This window comes from Octopus sinensis, linkage group LG26, assembly GCF_006345805.1.
Source record: "Octopus sinensis linkage group LG26, ASM634580v1, whole genome shotgun sequence".
Classification (NCBI taxonomy): Eukaryota; Metazoa; Mollusca; class Cephalopoda; order Octopoda; family Octopodidae; genus Octopus; species Octopus sinensis.
Window position 1 is genome coordinate 20,067,763 of NC_043022.1, and position 12,897 is coordinate 20,080,659.

The following is a 12,897-nucleotide window of genomic DNA, read 5'->3' on the forward strand; positions in this document are numbered from 1 at the left end:
TTTTCTGACTTATGGGCAAATAAGCGATTAGTGCTAACACACAAAACTCTCGGACCTTGAGTCACTCTTGCTTCTGCTAAATATTAACATGTGTGTGTGTGTATATATATACATATATATATATATATGAGAGTAAGCATGTAAACATGAAACAAGGTGGCAAAAATAGTACTCAAATACCGGAGGTAGAGTAATATGCTTTATTTTTGATTTTAGGTTTTCTTCTTTTTATGTTATGATTTTAAGCTACAATTGTAATTTCATGAACCGGTCACTGAAAAAGCCATTAGTTGAAAGGACTAATGAAACAAAACCATTTTCAAATGTGTATCTATCAAGCTAATTGTATATTTATACATATAACCTTATTTTGTTCCATTCCAAACAAAACTGTCCGACGAACAGGAATTTGAAACTCTGAGTGATAGTTTTTGTGATATTTTTGCTGCATTTTAATAAAGTGTATATATATATATATATATATATATATATATATATATATATATATATCGGAGATGTACTTGCACAGCAAGTGATTTGATCTGAAACAAAAACAAATGCAGCACAAAGTTTTGTCAGTGAACAAGTTACTGTTTCAAAGCGATGAAAATACTTAGACACAAATCTAATTTAAATGTTGAAGTGAATTTAACGGTTTTTTTTGTGTTCTTAAATGGCTTATAAACATCTTCCCTGCTGCAATTGTGTGTGTGTGTAGTAATTCCTGGATGTACGACTGCTACAGGTTAATTTAGAGACCCACGTAGAGTATCATCATCCAGTAGTCATGTGGCTACTACTGTGATTAGTAGTATTACTAGTTATGTGAGACAGAACAAAGGCAAGAGAAATTATGATAAACACAAGATGCAGTTTATGGCATTTGCTCCCTTTACATCATCTGTAGTGGATGTTCATAGTGCAATTGGGCAATTGGATGCAGATTCTTCTAGAAAACACTTATTTCATTATGTTGAAACAGATGAAATGCTTCAAATAAAGCCTTTTCATATGAATATGTGTGTGTGTGTGTGTGTGTATGTGCATGGCTTAGTGGTTAGGGATATACAGTTCAGGATAATTTCCTGAGTTCAGTTCCCAGCAGCGCAATGTGTCTTTGAGCAAGACACTTTATTTCATGTTGGTCCAGTTCACTCAGCTGGCAAAAATGAGTCGCGCCCGTAATTCAAAGGGGCCAGCTTTGTCACATTCTGTGTCATGCTGAATCACCCTGACAACTAGGTTAAGGGTACACGTGTCTGTGGAGTGCTCATACGGTGGAACATTAATTTCACAAGCAGGTTGTTCTGTTGATCGGGTGAACTGGAACACTCGTCGTCATAACCAACAGAGTGCCAGTTTTGTTCGTGTGTGTGTGTGTGTGTAAAAAACATCAGTCATTATCATCAGCATCATTTTAACATTTAGCCCATGCAAGCATGGAGAAAAATTTTGCTTGGGTTGGATTAAAAACAATAATGATAATATGCATACAGGTGTGTGTGTGTGTGTGCGTGTGTGTGTGTGTGTCTCTCTCTCTCTCTTGCAGCAAAAATATCACAAAAACTATCACTCAGAGTTTCAAATTCCTGTTCGTCGGACAGTTTTGTTTGGAATGGAACTCATACAGGCCTGAGTCAAAATTCTCATCTTCTCATCACAGGAACCAGTCAAGCCTTGGCTTTGGTAGAAGATATTTGCCCAAAGTACCTCATAGCAGTATCAATTGAAGAACTACATGGTTATGAAGTGTACCATCCCTACTTACAAACTTCGTTAATCATTTTCTTAGACAACCACTACTTATCTTGGACTCTGTTTGTATCTGTGTTTGTCTTTTTGGAGGGGGAGCACAAGATTATAAATTTAATATGAGTGCAGGAGTGGTTGTGTGGTAAGAAGTTTGCTTCGCAACCCACACGGTTCTGGGTTCAGTCTCACTAAGTGACACCTTGGAGAAATGTCTTCTACTATAAATTTCTTTACTGCCCACAAAGGGCTAAACATAGAGGGGACAAACAAGGACAGACAAAGGGATTAAGTCGATTACATCAACCCTAGTGCGTAACTGGTACTTAATTTATCGACCCCGAAAGGATGAAAGGCAAAGTCGACCTTGGCGGAATTTGAACTCAGAACGTAATGGCAGACGAAATACGGCTACGCATTTCGCCCGGCGTGCTAACGTTTCTGCCAGCTCACCGCCTTCAAATGTCTTCTACTATAGCTTCAGGCTGACCAAAGCTTTGTGAGTGGATTTGGTGGATGGAAACTGAAAGAAGCCCATTGTATGTATGTATGTATGTGTGTGTGTCTGTCTGTCTCCCACCAGTGTTTGACAACCAGTGTTGTTGTGTTTACATCCTCTAACAGTTCATCAAAAGAGATCCGATAGAATAAGTATCAGGCTAAAACAAAAAAGTACATGCAACTAAAATTCTTCAAGGCAGTTCCCCAGCATGGCCACAAACTAATGACTGAAACAAGCAAAAACCAAGATAAGAGATCAATTACAGTTAACTGACTATTATTAGTCGTTTCATCAATGAAAACCAGTCACCAATCGAATTTTCAGATTTGGTTATGAACAGTATTTGGTTGTTAGTAGGAGCTGCACACTGCTGTTGCTTTACTGATAAAACATTTGTCATCATGAATACCTTTTCTAACTCTTTTTTGTACAGACAATGATGATGATGACAACAAAATGATATCACTGAATGGATATAATAAAGATGGCACGTAAAAAGCACCCACTACACTCATGGAGTGGTTGGCGTTAGGAAGGGCATCCAGCTGTAAAACACTGCCAGATCAGACTGGGCCTGGTGCAGCCTCCTGGCTTCCCAGACCCCAGGCAAACCGTCCAACCCATGCTAGCACGGAAAGCGGACGTTAAACGATGATGATGATAATGACAACAGAGATGATGTTGCATGTAATGATAATGGTAGTGATCATGATGGTGCTGGAGATGATAAGGATGATGATGATGGTGGTGGTGATGGTGGTGGAGATCATGACGATGATGGTGGAGATGATATTAATGATGCTGGTAGGGAGGCTGATAATCGAAATGATGATGATGACGACAGATGATGGTCATGATGATGATGATAGGGAGATGATGATTATGATATGATGATGATGATGGATAGAATTGGTTCCAGTGTAATCAATATGAAAATGAACAGGTAGCAGTGACAGAGACAAACAGACAGATGTACAAGTGAAAGCTCGTACATCTCAACATATACGAGTGAATGCTCAACACGTACGAGTGAAAGCTAAAGAGAACATGCTTAGTGAAAAATCTGCACGCACGCAGATGCACGTATGCACACACAGAAATGAGAGGGAAAAGAGATGATGATGAGAGAGAGAGAGAGAGAAGGGGAGAGAGAGCAAAAGATAAGGGTGTTTTAGTAGCAACATTTATATTTGTACTGCTTCCAATAGTCACCATTTAAATGCAGTTTTTAGAACTTGGGTGAATGCAGAGTCTGATGACAATACTACTACTACTACTACTACTACTACTACTGTTATCATTATTGCTTGCAAATGAAGATAATGAAAGCAATTTGTCTTAATGACGTAAGCATTTCTTCAACGAAGCAAAACTGATTTAACTTGTCAATATGACATGATTCTTCAATTTTGCAGAAAGTTTAAAACTTTAAAAAAATTAGAAAAAAAACCCCAGGAAAAACAAAAACAAAAAAAGAAACCAGCCGTTGAGGAAGATTTGAAATATTAAAGTGTTAAACCTTGAAATATAGAAAATTTAAATAAATAAACCAGCGAATTCTAAAAACAACATCAACATTGAACCAATGAAATGAGGGGGTGGTCTCTACATGGTCAATTCAACTTGCAGGTAATAGCAACCAAATATATCCCAACCATGTGGTGTTGTGTTCAGTTCCACTGCACAGCACCATAGGAAAGCGTTGTCTACAAAAGCCTTGTGAGTGGATTTGGTAGGCGGAAACTGAAAGAAACCTGTTGTTCCCCACAACATACCCATTCCCTCTACCTGTGCACACTCACTACATTCTCTCCATCTTGCATCTTCCATCTCACATTCTTTTGCAATCTCAAGAACTTACTCACCCACCCACTTAGCCTCTGCAATCCCCGGTCCACTTCCAATAGACACTTTTTTGTAATTGGGTGGGAGTGCCCACCACCACCGTCTCATCTTCACAATCTTTTTTCTCTCTCATCCTCCACCTGAAGTAGCCATGTTCCATATCTACTGCAAGACATCTTTTTCTGTTCCTTAATCCTACTCTCCTTGTCTCACAAGTTACTTGGTGCCCTTGCTAGTGCTGATGCCACATAAAAAGCACCCAGTACATTCTATAAAGTGGTTGGTGTTAAGAAGGGCATCCAGCCAAAGCAAACAGCAAAGCTTGGTGCAAGCTTCTGACTTGCCAGTTCCTGTTGAACCATCCACCCCATACCAGGATAGAAAACAGATGATGATGATGATATGTATTGTATGTATGTTCTCTTTCTCTTTGAATGGCCACCTACTTGGAAGCAAGGTTGTGAAGGACCTTCAGAATGTCTTAAAGATTTTAGTAGTCCTAGATTATCATGATATATGTGAATGTGTGTGTGTGTGTATGTATGTGTTTGTGTAGACCCTTATCTAGACATCATATAATGGTTGTAAATGAACATCATTGTTATACACGTGGGGTTGTTCATTTCCAGTCTTCCATGAAAAACATCTGGTCATGGGGAAATAATACCTGGCCATAGAAATTCTGCTTCAACAAACTCCATCTGACACATACAAACATGGAAAAGTAGGCATTAAACGATGATGATGATGATATATCTGTGTTGACCAAATGAAATTTGACAATGTCATTCTAATTTAAATATAAGCATTTTATTACCAAAATCTCAGACAATTTGGTATTAAAATCATTGAAAAATAAATTATTTGATTATATCATTGTATAAAAAACATTGAATTTACAACTGCAGATACTGGTGGATGTATTGGAATTTCTCTCTAGAATTGCAGTGAGTTCTTTAACATACAGATGGATAAATGGTGGAGAGGGCAGACAATTTGAAGAAAAAAAATCTAATTTCAACCAAACCGAATGGTGTTATCTGCAAAGAAACGGATAAATATAGTCATGGCCTAATATGTTTATCGTGACCATCACCAGGTATTTATCAAAATAGTGTAAGAAAGCAAAAAGAACTGATAAGCGCATATGGATAGAGCAGAAAATATTAGGTGAGTGCTTAACCAAAGAACATATACATGTGCATATATGTATACGTGTATGTACATGTACATAGGTGTGTGTGTGTGTGTGTATTACTGTTGTAGAATGATCCATTATCAGTGCTCGGCCTACTGAACACATATGTCAGTGAATTTGTGTATGTATATATATATATGTGTGTGTGTGTGTGTGTATATATACATACATACATACATACATACACAAAGAGAAAGAGTAACAAAAACTGATAGAGAAAACTGGGAAAGACAGTCAAACAAATAGCAGAAGAAAAAGCTGTCTGTATTTGTATATGCGTATGTATGAATAAATATATGCAAACCACACACACATCTCTATCCCTATATATAAACCAAACACATATATATGCACACACATTCACCTCTCACCTGATATATGTATATAAACATATATATGTGCACACACACACAGAGTTAGAAATGTACAGACACACACATGTACATGATCATGTATGTTATATGTATGCATGTGTATAATATATATATATATATATATATATAATGTACAGATATTGCCAAGTGACTTAGAAGTTCACTTTGCAATCAAAACGGTCCATGTTCACTCCCATTACAAAGCATCTTTGACAAGTGTCTTTCTCTTACTTCAGATCAAAACAACATTTTGCCAGTGAAACTAGACTGATCTAAACTGAGGCAGGACACCTGAAGAAGGACTGAACCTTTTTGAATTCAAACAACCAGCTTTGTCAAAAATTGTGCCATGCTAATTGTGCCAATAGGCTAGATTATAGGTAAATGTGTTTGTGGAATACTCAGCCATTGATATGGATGATGATGAATAAATAAATGCTTTGTAAGTAGTTGATTGAACTGGAACATTTACTGTTGAAACCAACAGACGATTGGCCTATTTATACATATATACATACATATATATATTTATATATATGCATGTATATATATATATTTATATATATGCATGTATATATATATATATATATTATATATATATATGTATATATATATATATATATATATGTATATATGTGTGTATATATGTATATATATGTATGTATATATATATATATGTATATGTGTGTGTGTGCATATATATATATATGTATGTGTATATATACATAGGTGTGTGTGTATATATATATGTGTGGGTGTGTATGTATATATATATATATATATATAGATAGATAGATAGATATATATGTATATATATATACACATACACACAGACATAAATATACCTAAATATACACATATATACCCAAACATATATAAACATCAACATTTATGTACACACACATATATATTGTACACATACATATATGCATACACACATACACACATATATATAAATATATTCATATATATATATAAATACACACACACACACACACCACACACACACACACAAACCACACATATTGGTGTGTGTATGTTTTTGTGTCATTTCAAGCCAAGCAAACAATGAATAAACATTCATCTCATTCATACATCATTTATACAAAACTAATTTGTGTATTAGTGCGAGACAGGTGCAATTTTTGCTTGTGTATATGTTTTATCGACTGTGACATAATTTAAACATATTTATCATCCAGAAGATACACACATAAATATATACATGTGTGTGTTGGCAAGTAGATGGCTAATAAAATCGGTGCGTTAAATGAAAAAAATATCTTGCGGTATTTAGTCAGCCGAGATACATCACTTAGGTGAATTTAGCCATTCAAAAAAATAAGTACCGGATATGTTGTTAGTGGAATCGATATAAAAACTGACTGAAACCCTTCAAGATGGTGCCTTATCATGGATACCAGCCAATAACAAAAACTAGTAAAAGAATAAAAACCAATCAATTCTGAGGTGAATTCCAGAAGTTTTAGGACATTTTGAGGTGAGGCAGTTATGACTATCCAAGACCATTGTAATTTTAGTACAGCAATCTCTTGACTATCATGGGTGTTATATTCCAAAACCAACCTGTGATAGGAGAAAATCTGCGAAGTAAAAACAGTACTCTCTCTTTACTCTTTTACTTGTTTTAGTCATTTGACTGCGGCCATGCTGGAGCACCACCTTTAATCGAGCAACTCGACCCCAGAACTTATTCTTTGTAAGCCCAGTACTTATTCTATCGGTCTCTTTTGCCGAACCGCTAAGTGACGGGGGACATAAACACACCAGCATCGGTTGTCAAGCAAAGCTAGGGGGACAAACACAGACACACAAACACGCTGTAATAATATTGGGCCAGATGTGACCGGTTTAAATACTTAAGGGTTAAACTAGGCAAAATCGCTACAAAAACTTATGAAATGCTCCAGACTGCTGATGAATTAACTTTCTCGCTGACACAGGAGGTCCAAGGATGGTAGAGAGGAGGTGAGAGATGAGAGGCATGAGAGGGAGAAGGACATCAGAATATCAGAGCTGGTTGAGAAATACATAATTTTCTAGATGAAGCCTGTTGAGCATCTGTCTATAAAGGTGATAAGCATACAGTTTGGAGTTGGTGTGGCAACTGTACAACAAATTATTCATGAAAATCTGAACATACTCTCTCTTTCACGTGTTTCAGTCATTTGACTGTGGCCATGCTGGAGCACCACCTTTAGTCGAGCAAATCGACCCCAGGACTTATTCTTTGTAAGCCTTATTCTATTGGTCTCCTTTGCCGAACTGCTAAGTTACATGTGTAAAATTTGTGCAGAGTTTGTTTCCATGGTGCTCAGTGATGAGCATCCTAGAACAGAGTGTGTTCGTCAGAGCCCATCTTCGTTAAGAAGTTGGTAACTAACTACTTGACAAAGATGAGCATCAAAACTCACTCACCCTCCTTGTCGTCCAGATCATACTCCCTGTGACAACTTTCAGTTGTTGCCCAAGCTGAAGGAAAACCTCAGGGGTAGAGTTTTGAAGACACCATCACTTTGCAGAACTACCATGGGGCCTTCACAAAGTCGTTGAAGCTCTACAAGTGCATTGAAGTCAGAGGATCCTACAGTGAAGGAGATTAGCATTTTAATACTTCTTTGAAATTGGTAACCAACTACTTGACAGAGATGGGCATCAAAACTCCTTCACCCGCCCTATAGTCCTGACCTTGCTCCCCGTGACTTAGTTGTTCTCTAATCTGAAGGAAAACCTCAGGGGCAGTTGGTTTGAAAACAGAGAAGATAAAGCAAGATGACAAGGTGGCAAGGGTCCTGAACACAATCACTTTGCAGAACTTTCATGGTGCCTTCACAAAGTGGCTGAAGTGCTTATACAAGTAGATTAAAGTCAGAGGCGATTAGCATTTTCTTAATTCTCTGAAATTATTAAATGACTCTCCTGGAAAAGTGTGAACATTTCTAGAATGCAGCTTGTATTACTTTAAGCAATCTAACCAATGAGCCATTTGGAAGTAGCACAGAACTAGCAAGTTGCTACAGTAGTAGTAGCAGTAGTAGTAGTAGCAGCAGCAGCAGTCGTCGTCGTCAGATGAAACATGAAAATGAATTATTAAAGTGGCCTGTCACAATTATGCTGGTCATTCATTGTTTGATAATGTTATCATCATAAATATCATATATTTTATGCAATAAGGACTGCTTTCTCTTATAGAAGACAATTATGATATTGGCGATATTGAAGAATGATCCCGCCCTTGATTGGCAGCACTACCACCTTGCACTTCGCTTGTGCCTGTTCTCTGCCACCCATGTTCCAACCTCTGTCTGTCTGTCTGTCTCTCTCTCTCTCTCTCTCTCTCTCTCTCTCTGTGTTTGTGTTTTACAACCACTGTTGTTATTTAGCCCCAAGCCAAACCTATCAAGCAAACCTAAAATGAAAACTGTTTTGTGTGTGTGTGTGTGTGTGTGTGTAAACGAGGTGGGGTGCTGAAAAAAGTTTCTGGCTTTAGGCAAAAGAAAATACGAGATGATCAGTTAATCATGATTTTATTCAACATATTCCCCTCTCAGATTCACACACTTATTGCAGCAGTCCTTCAGTTTTTCTAAGCCTTGTAAAAGAACTTGGAGGTTGGGCCTCCAGCCAGGCCTTTCACGACACCCATAAAACCAGGACCTTTTCAGCACCTCCTCGTGTGTGAGTGTGTGTGTGTGTGTGTAGTAATAAGACTAAAATGAATGGGTATTTTAAATTATAACTACACGTTTCCATAGCATATTTATTCAGAATACAAGTGTAACATTAAGCAAGTTTGAGTATGCAAAAAGTGTCATTTTATCAGGTAACACACTTCTGAATATTTTTTAGGCGATGTGTCATTATGACTAAATATTTTAGCAATATACATATACATGTGTGTGTGTGTGTGTGTGTGTGTGTGTGTGTGTGTGTGAGAGAGAGAGAGAGAGAGAGAGAGAGAGTGAAAGAGACAGTTAGTGGTGATGGCATTCATTTTGTGTTTTTAAATGTTTATCACATCACAAGAGGAGATACTAATACACATTGTTAAATCAAAAGCAAGAGAGAAGAGGGACACAAAGAAGTGAAAGAAAGTGAGAGAGACAGTAGATACATAAATCCAAAGAAAAGTTCATACATAGATACATACACACAGCAAATTCTGGATGATCAATTTCACTTTTCATTACCACATGAGGATAAAATTAACTCACAAATGGTTGAGAACTTCACAGACATGCATGTAGTTCTCTGAGAGATTCAGCCTCACACAGAATGACAAGGCTGGTCCCTTTGAATTACAGCTACAACTCAAGACATATCATCATCATCATCGCCGTCGTTTAACGTCTGCTTTCCATGCTAGTATGGGTTGGATGATTTTGACTGAGGGCTGGCAAACCAGATGGCTGCACCAGGCTCCAATCTTGATCAGGCAGAGTTTCTATAGCTGGATGCCCTTCCTAATGCCAACCACTCTGAGAGTGTAGTGGGTGCTTTTTATGTGCCACCGGCATGGGGGCCAGTCAAGCGGTACTGGCAACGACCTCGCTCAAATCTTTTTACACATGCTACCGGCAGAGGTGCCAGTAAAGCGACGCTGATAACAATCATGCTCGAATGGTGCCTTTTATGTGCCACCGGCATGTGTGTATATAGTTTAGATTAGTTAAAACATGTTTGCAATAATAAATGTCGCGTAGTGGAAATAAACGCAATTACCCAATTTCATTCATAAATCCATTTATTATTTCGTTCTTTTGCATTTCAATTTGTACATTAAGATTCTCTGAATATGTACGATGCATTCTGAGGTTAAATATTAATTCCATTTACGGTTGTGTAACTGAGATTATTGGTTGGATTATATAGTCATTGGTGTTACATTACTTTCTATATTCTGTAACAGTCACAATATACTTTCCTAGGCCTGAATTTTTTGTGGGGAGGGGGCCAGTTGATTAGATCAACCCCAGTACACAACTGATATTTAATTTATCGACCCCGGTACACAACTGATACTGAATTTATCAACCCCGAAAGGACAAAAGGCAAAGTTGATCTCAGCAGAATTTGAACTCAGAACATAAAGACAGACGGTCACAATATACAAACATTTCTCATGGCACCAGTACACTGTTTACAGATGCTTGCATTTTTTTATGTTTTCCGTGAATTTTTCACGGAGTCCAGCTAATTATCATTATTATTATTATTGACATTCTACAGATGTAAGGAAACAAGCAATCATTCTTTCAAGTTCATCATGTTAAAGAGGTGTTACAAAATATATATAAAACACCCACCAGATAACTCTGACATTTTCAATTCTTCATAAGCACTTAAAAAGTAGCTGTCATGCAATATGATATATATATATATATATAATATATATATATATATATATATATATATATATATATTCATATAAGTTAACATGGACATTTTCTAAACACTGGAAGCCATCAGTTATCTTATATTTTGTACTTGTTTCAGTCATGAGAACTGTGTCCATCCTGGGGGGATACTGCCTTGAAAGGTTTTAGTCAAACAAATCAATCTCAGAACTTTTTTTTTTTGTTAAGCCTAGTACGTATTTTATCAGTCTCTTTGCCAAAGGTGCTAAGTTACGGGGGAGGAGGCATAACACACCACACCCGTGTATCAAGGAGGAGGGGACAAACACAGACACACAAATGTGTAATATATATATATATATATATATATATATATATATATAGTGACGTATTTGCCATTTCAATATGGCTAACCCCTAAGGGTGGATGTACTGTAGTTTTTAGCCCCAGGAGGACACACTCCTCCAGCTGGCCATAGACACACTATCTGTGTCCTGTCAGTATTTGCAAAGGGAAGTCATCCTTCCCGTCTTCAACTTATGATACACACGGACTCGAGTTCGAGGTATTGACCTCTCGCAGCTGTGACAATCATAGTTGTCGCCGAATTGATTTCCTCACAAATACTTATACTTTTTCCAGCGCCCACTGTCGCTGATTTGAAAAGTGAAATCAAACAATGATAAATATAAAGTGAGTATATACAGTAGCGGTAACACATCGTGTTATATATATATATATATATATTATAGATATATATATAATATATATATATATATGTAATTTTGACAGGCTTCTTCAGTTCCACATACAACAGGCTTCCTGCAGTTCCCATCTACCAAATTCACTACAAGGTATTAGTTAACCTACAATCCAAGCAGGTGGGTCCCTCTTTGGATAAAAAACTGAATGTAAGTATTTCTTCTCTTTAATGAAGGGTTCTACTTGAAACATAAGAACTACCATTTCCTCTCAAGCATACGAACACAAACTTACCAGCATTCAGTCAAGCAAAATCTAAATCAGCGTGCTTTAGGAAACCCCCACTTGAGTATTCAAGTGTTGTGACAGCAAGCCTTGCCACAAGTGGCTTTATACTTGAAAAATAGTTGCACACCATTAAAGCAGAGGATTAAGAAAAAAACACTTAATGACAAACAACAGAAAGGGGTTAACCAAATCAATTTTTCTTTCTTTAATCTTTCACTTGTTTCAATCATTGGACAGTAGCCATGCTGGAGCACAAGTTAAATCAGGACTAATATTTTTTGATTTTTTTTTTGCGATTGGGTCTTGTTTTAGTCTGATATGGATTTCTTTTGATAAACTGCTAAGCTACAGGGAGACAAACAAACCAACACTAGCTGTCAAACAGTGGGAACAGACAAATACAAACATTATATATATATGTGTGTGTGTGTGTAGTTACAGGTGCTACGAGTCCTGGGACTTTAGATAGAACTTCCATAATTTACCCATTGCACCCTGTATGTATGTGTGTATATATATATATATATATATATATATACATACACATATATGCATATATGCATATATATATATACATACATACATACATACATACATACATATACACACACACATGCAAACATACATGTATACATACATGCACTCACACACACACACAACATATGTATGTATATATTATATATATATATATATATCTATATATATATATACATATATACAAACAAACATATATTATATGTAAACATGAACATATACATGTGTATAGATATGTGAATGTGTGTGTGTGTGTGTGTTTTATCAAATTCATCAAAACTGATTTACTGCTGACATCAAAGAGCAATTTTTTTTTTAAATCACAGA

General features: G+C 36.6%; 1 protein-coding gene and 1 long non-coding RNA gene across 6 annotated transcripts in view; one reads left to right on the forward strand and one right to left on the reverse strand.

Moving 5' to 3' along the window:
• The window catches only part of LOC118768053, a 15,980-nt gene extending 11,262 nt beyond the window's left edge, over nucleotides 1-4,718 (forward strand). The window contains exon 3 of the long non-coding RNA XR_005003975.1: nucleotides 4,653-4,718. This is a non-coding gene — a long non-coding RNA (uncharacterized LOC118768053). The remainder of the gene's footprint in view (nucleotides 1-4,652) is intronic.
• Nucleotides 1-12,897, reverse strand: part of LOC115224765 (segment polarity protein dishevelled homolog DVL-3) — a 245,450-nt gene that overhangs the window by 183,309 nt on the left and 49,244 nt on the right. The window lies entirely within an intron of this gene.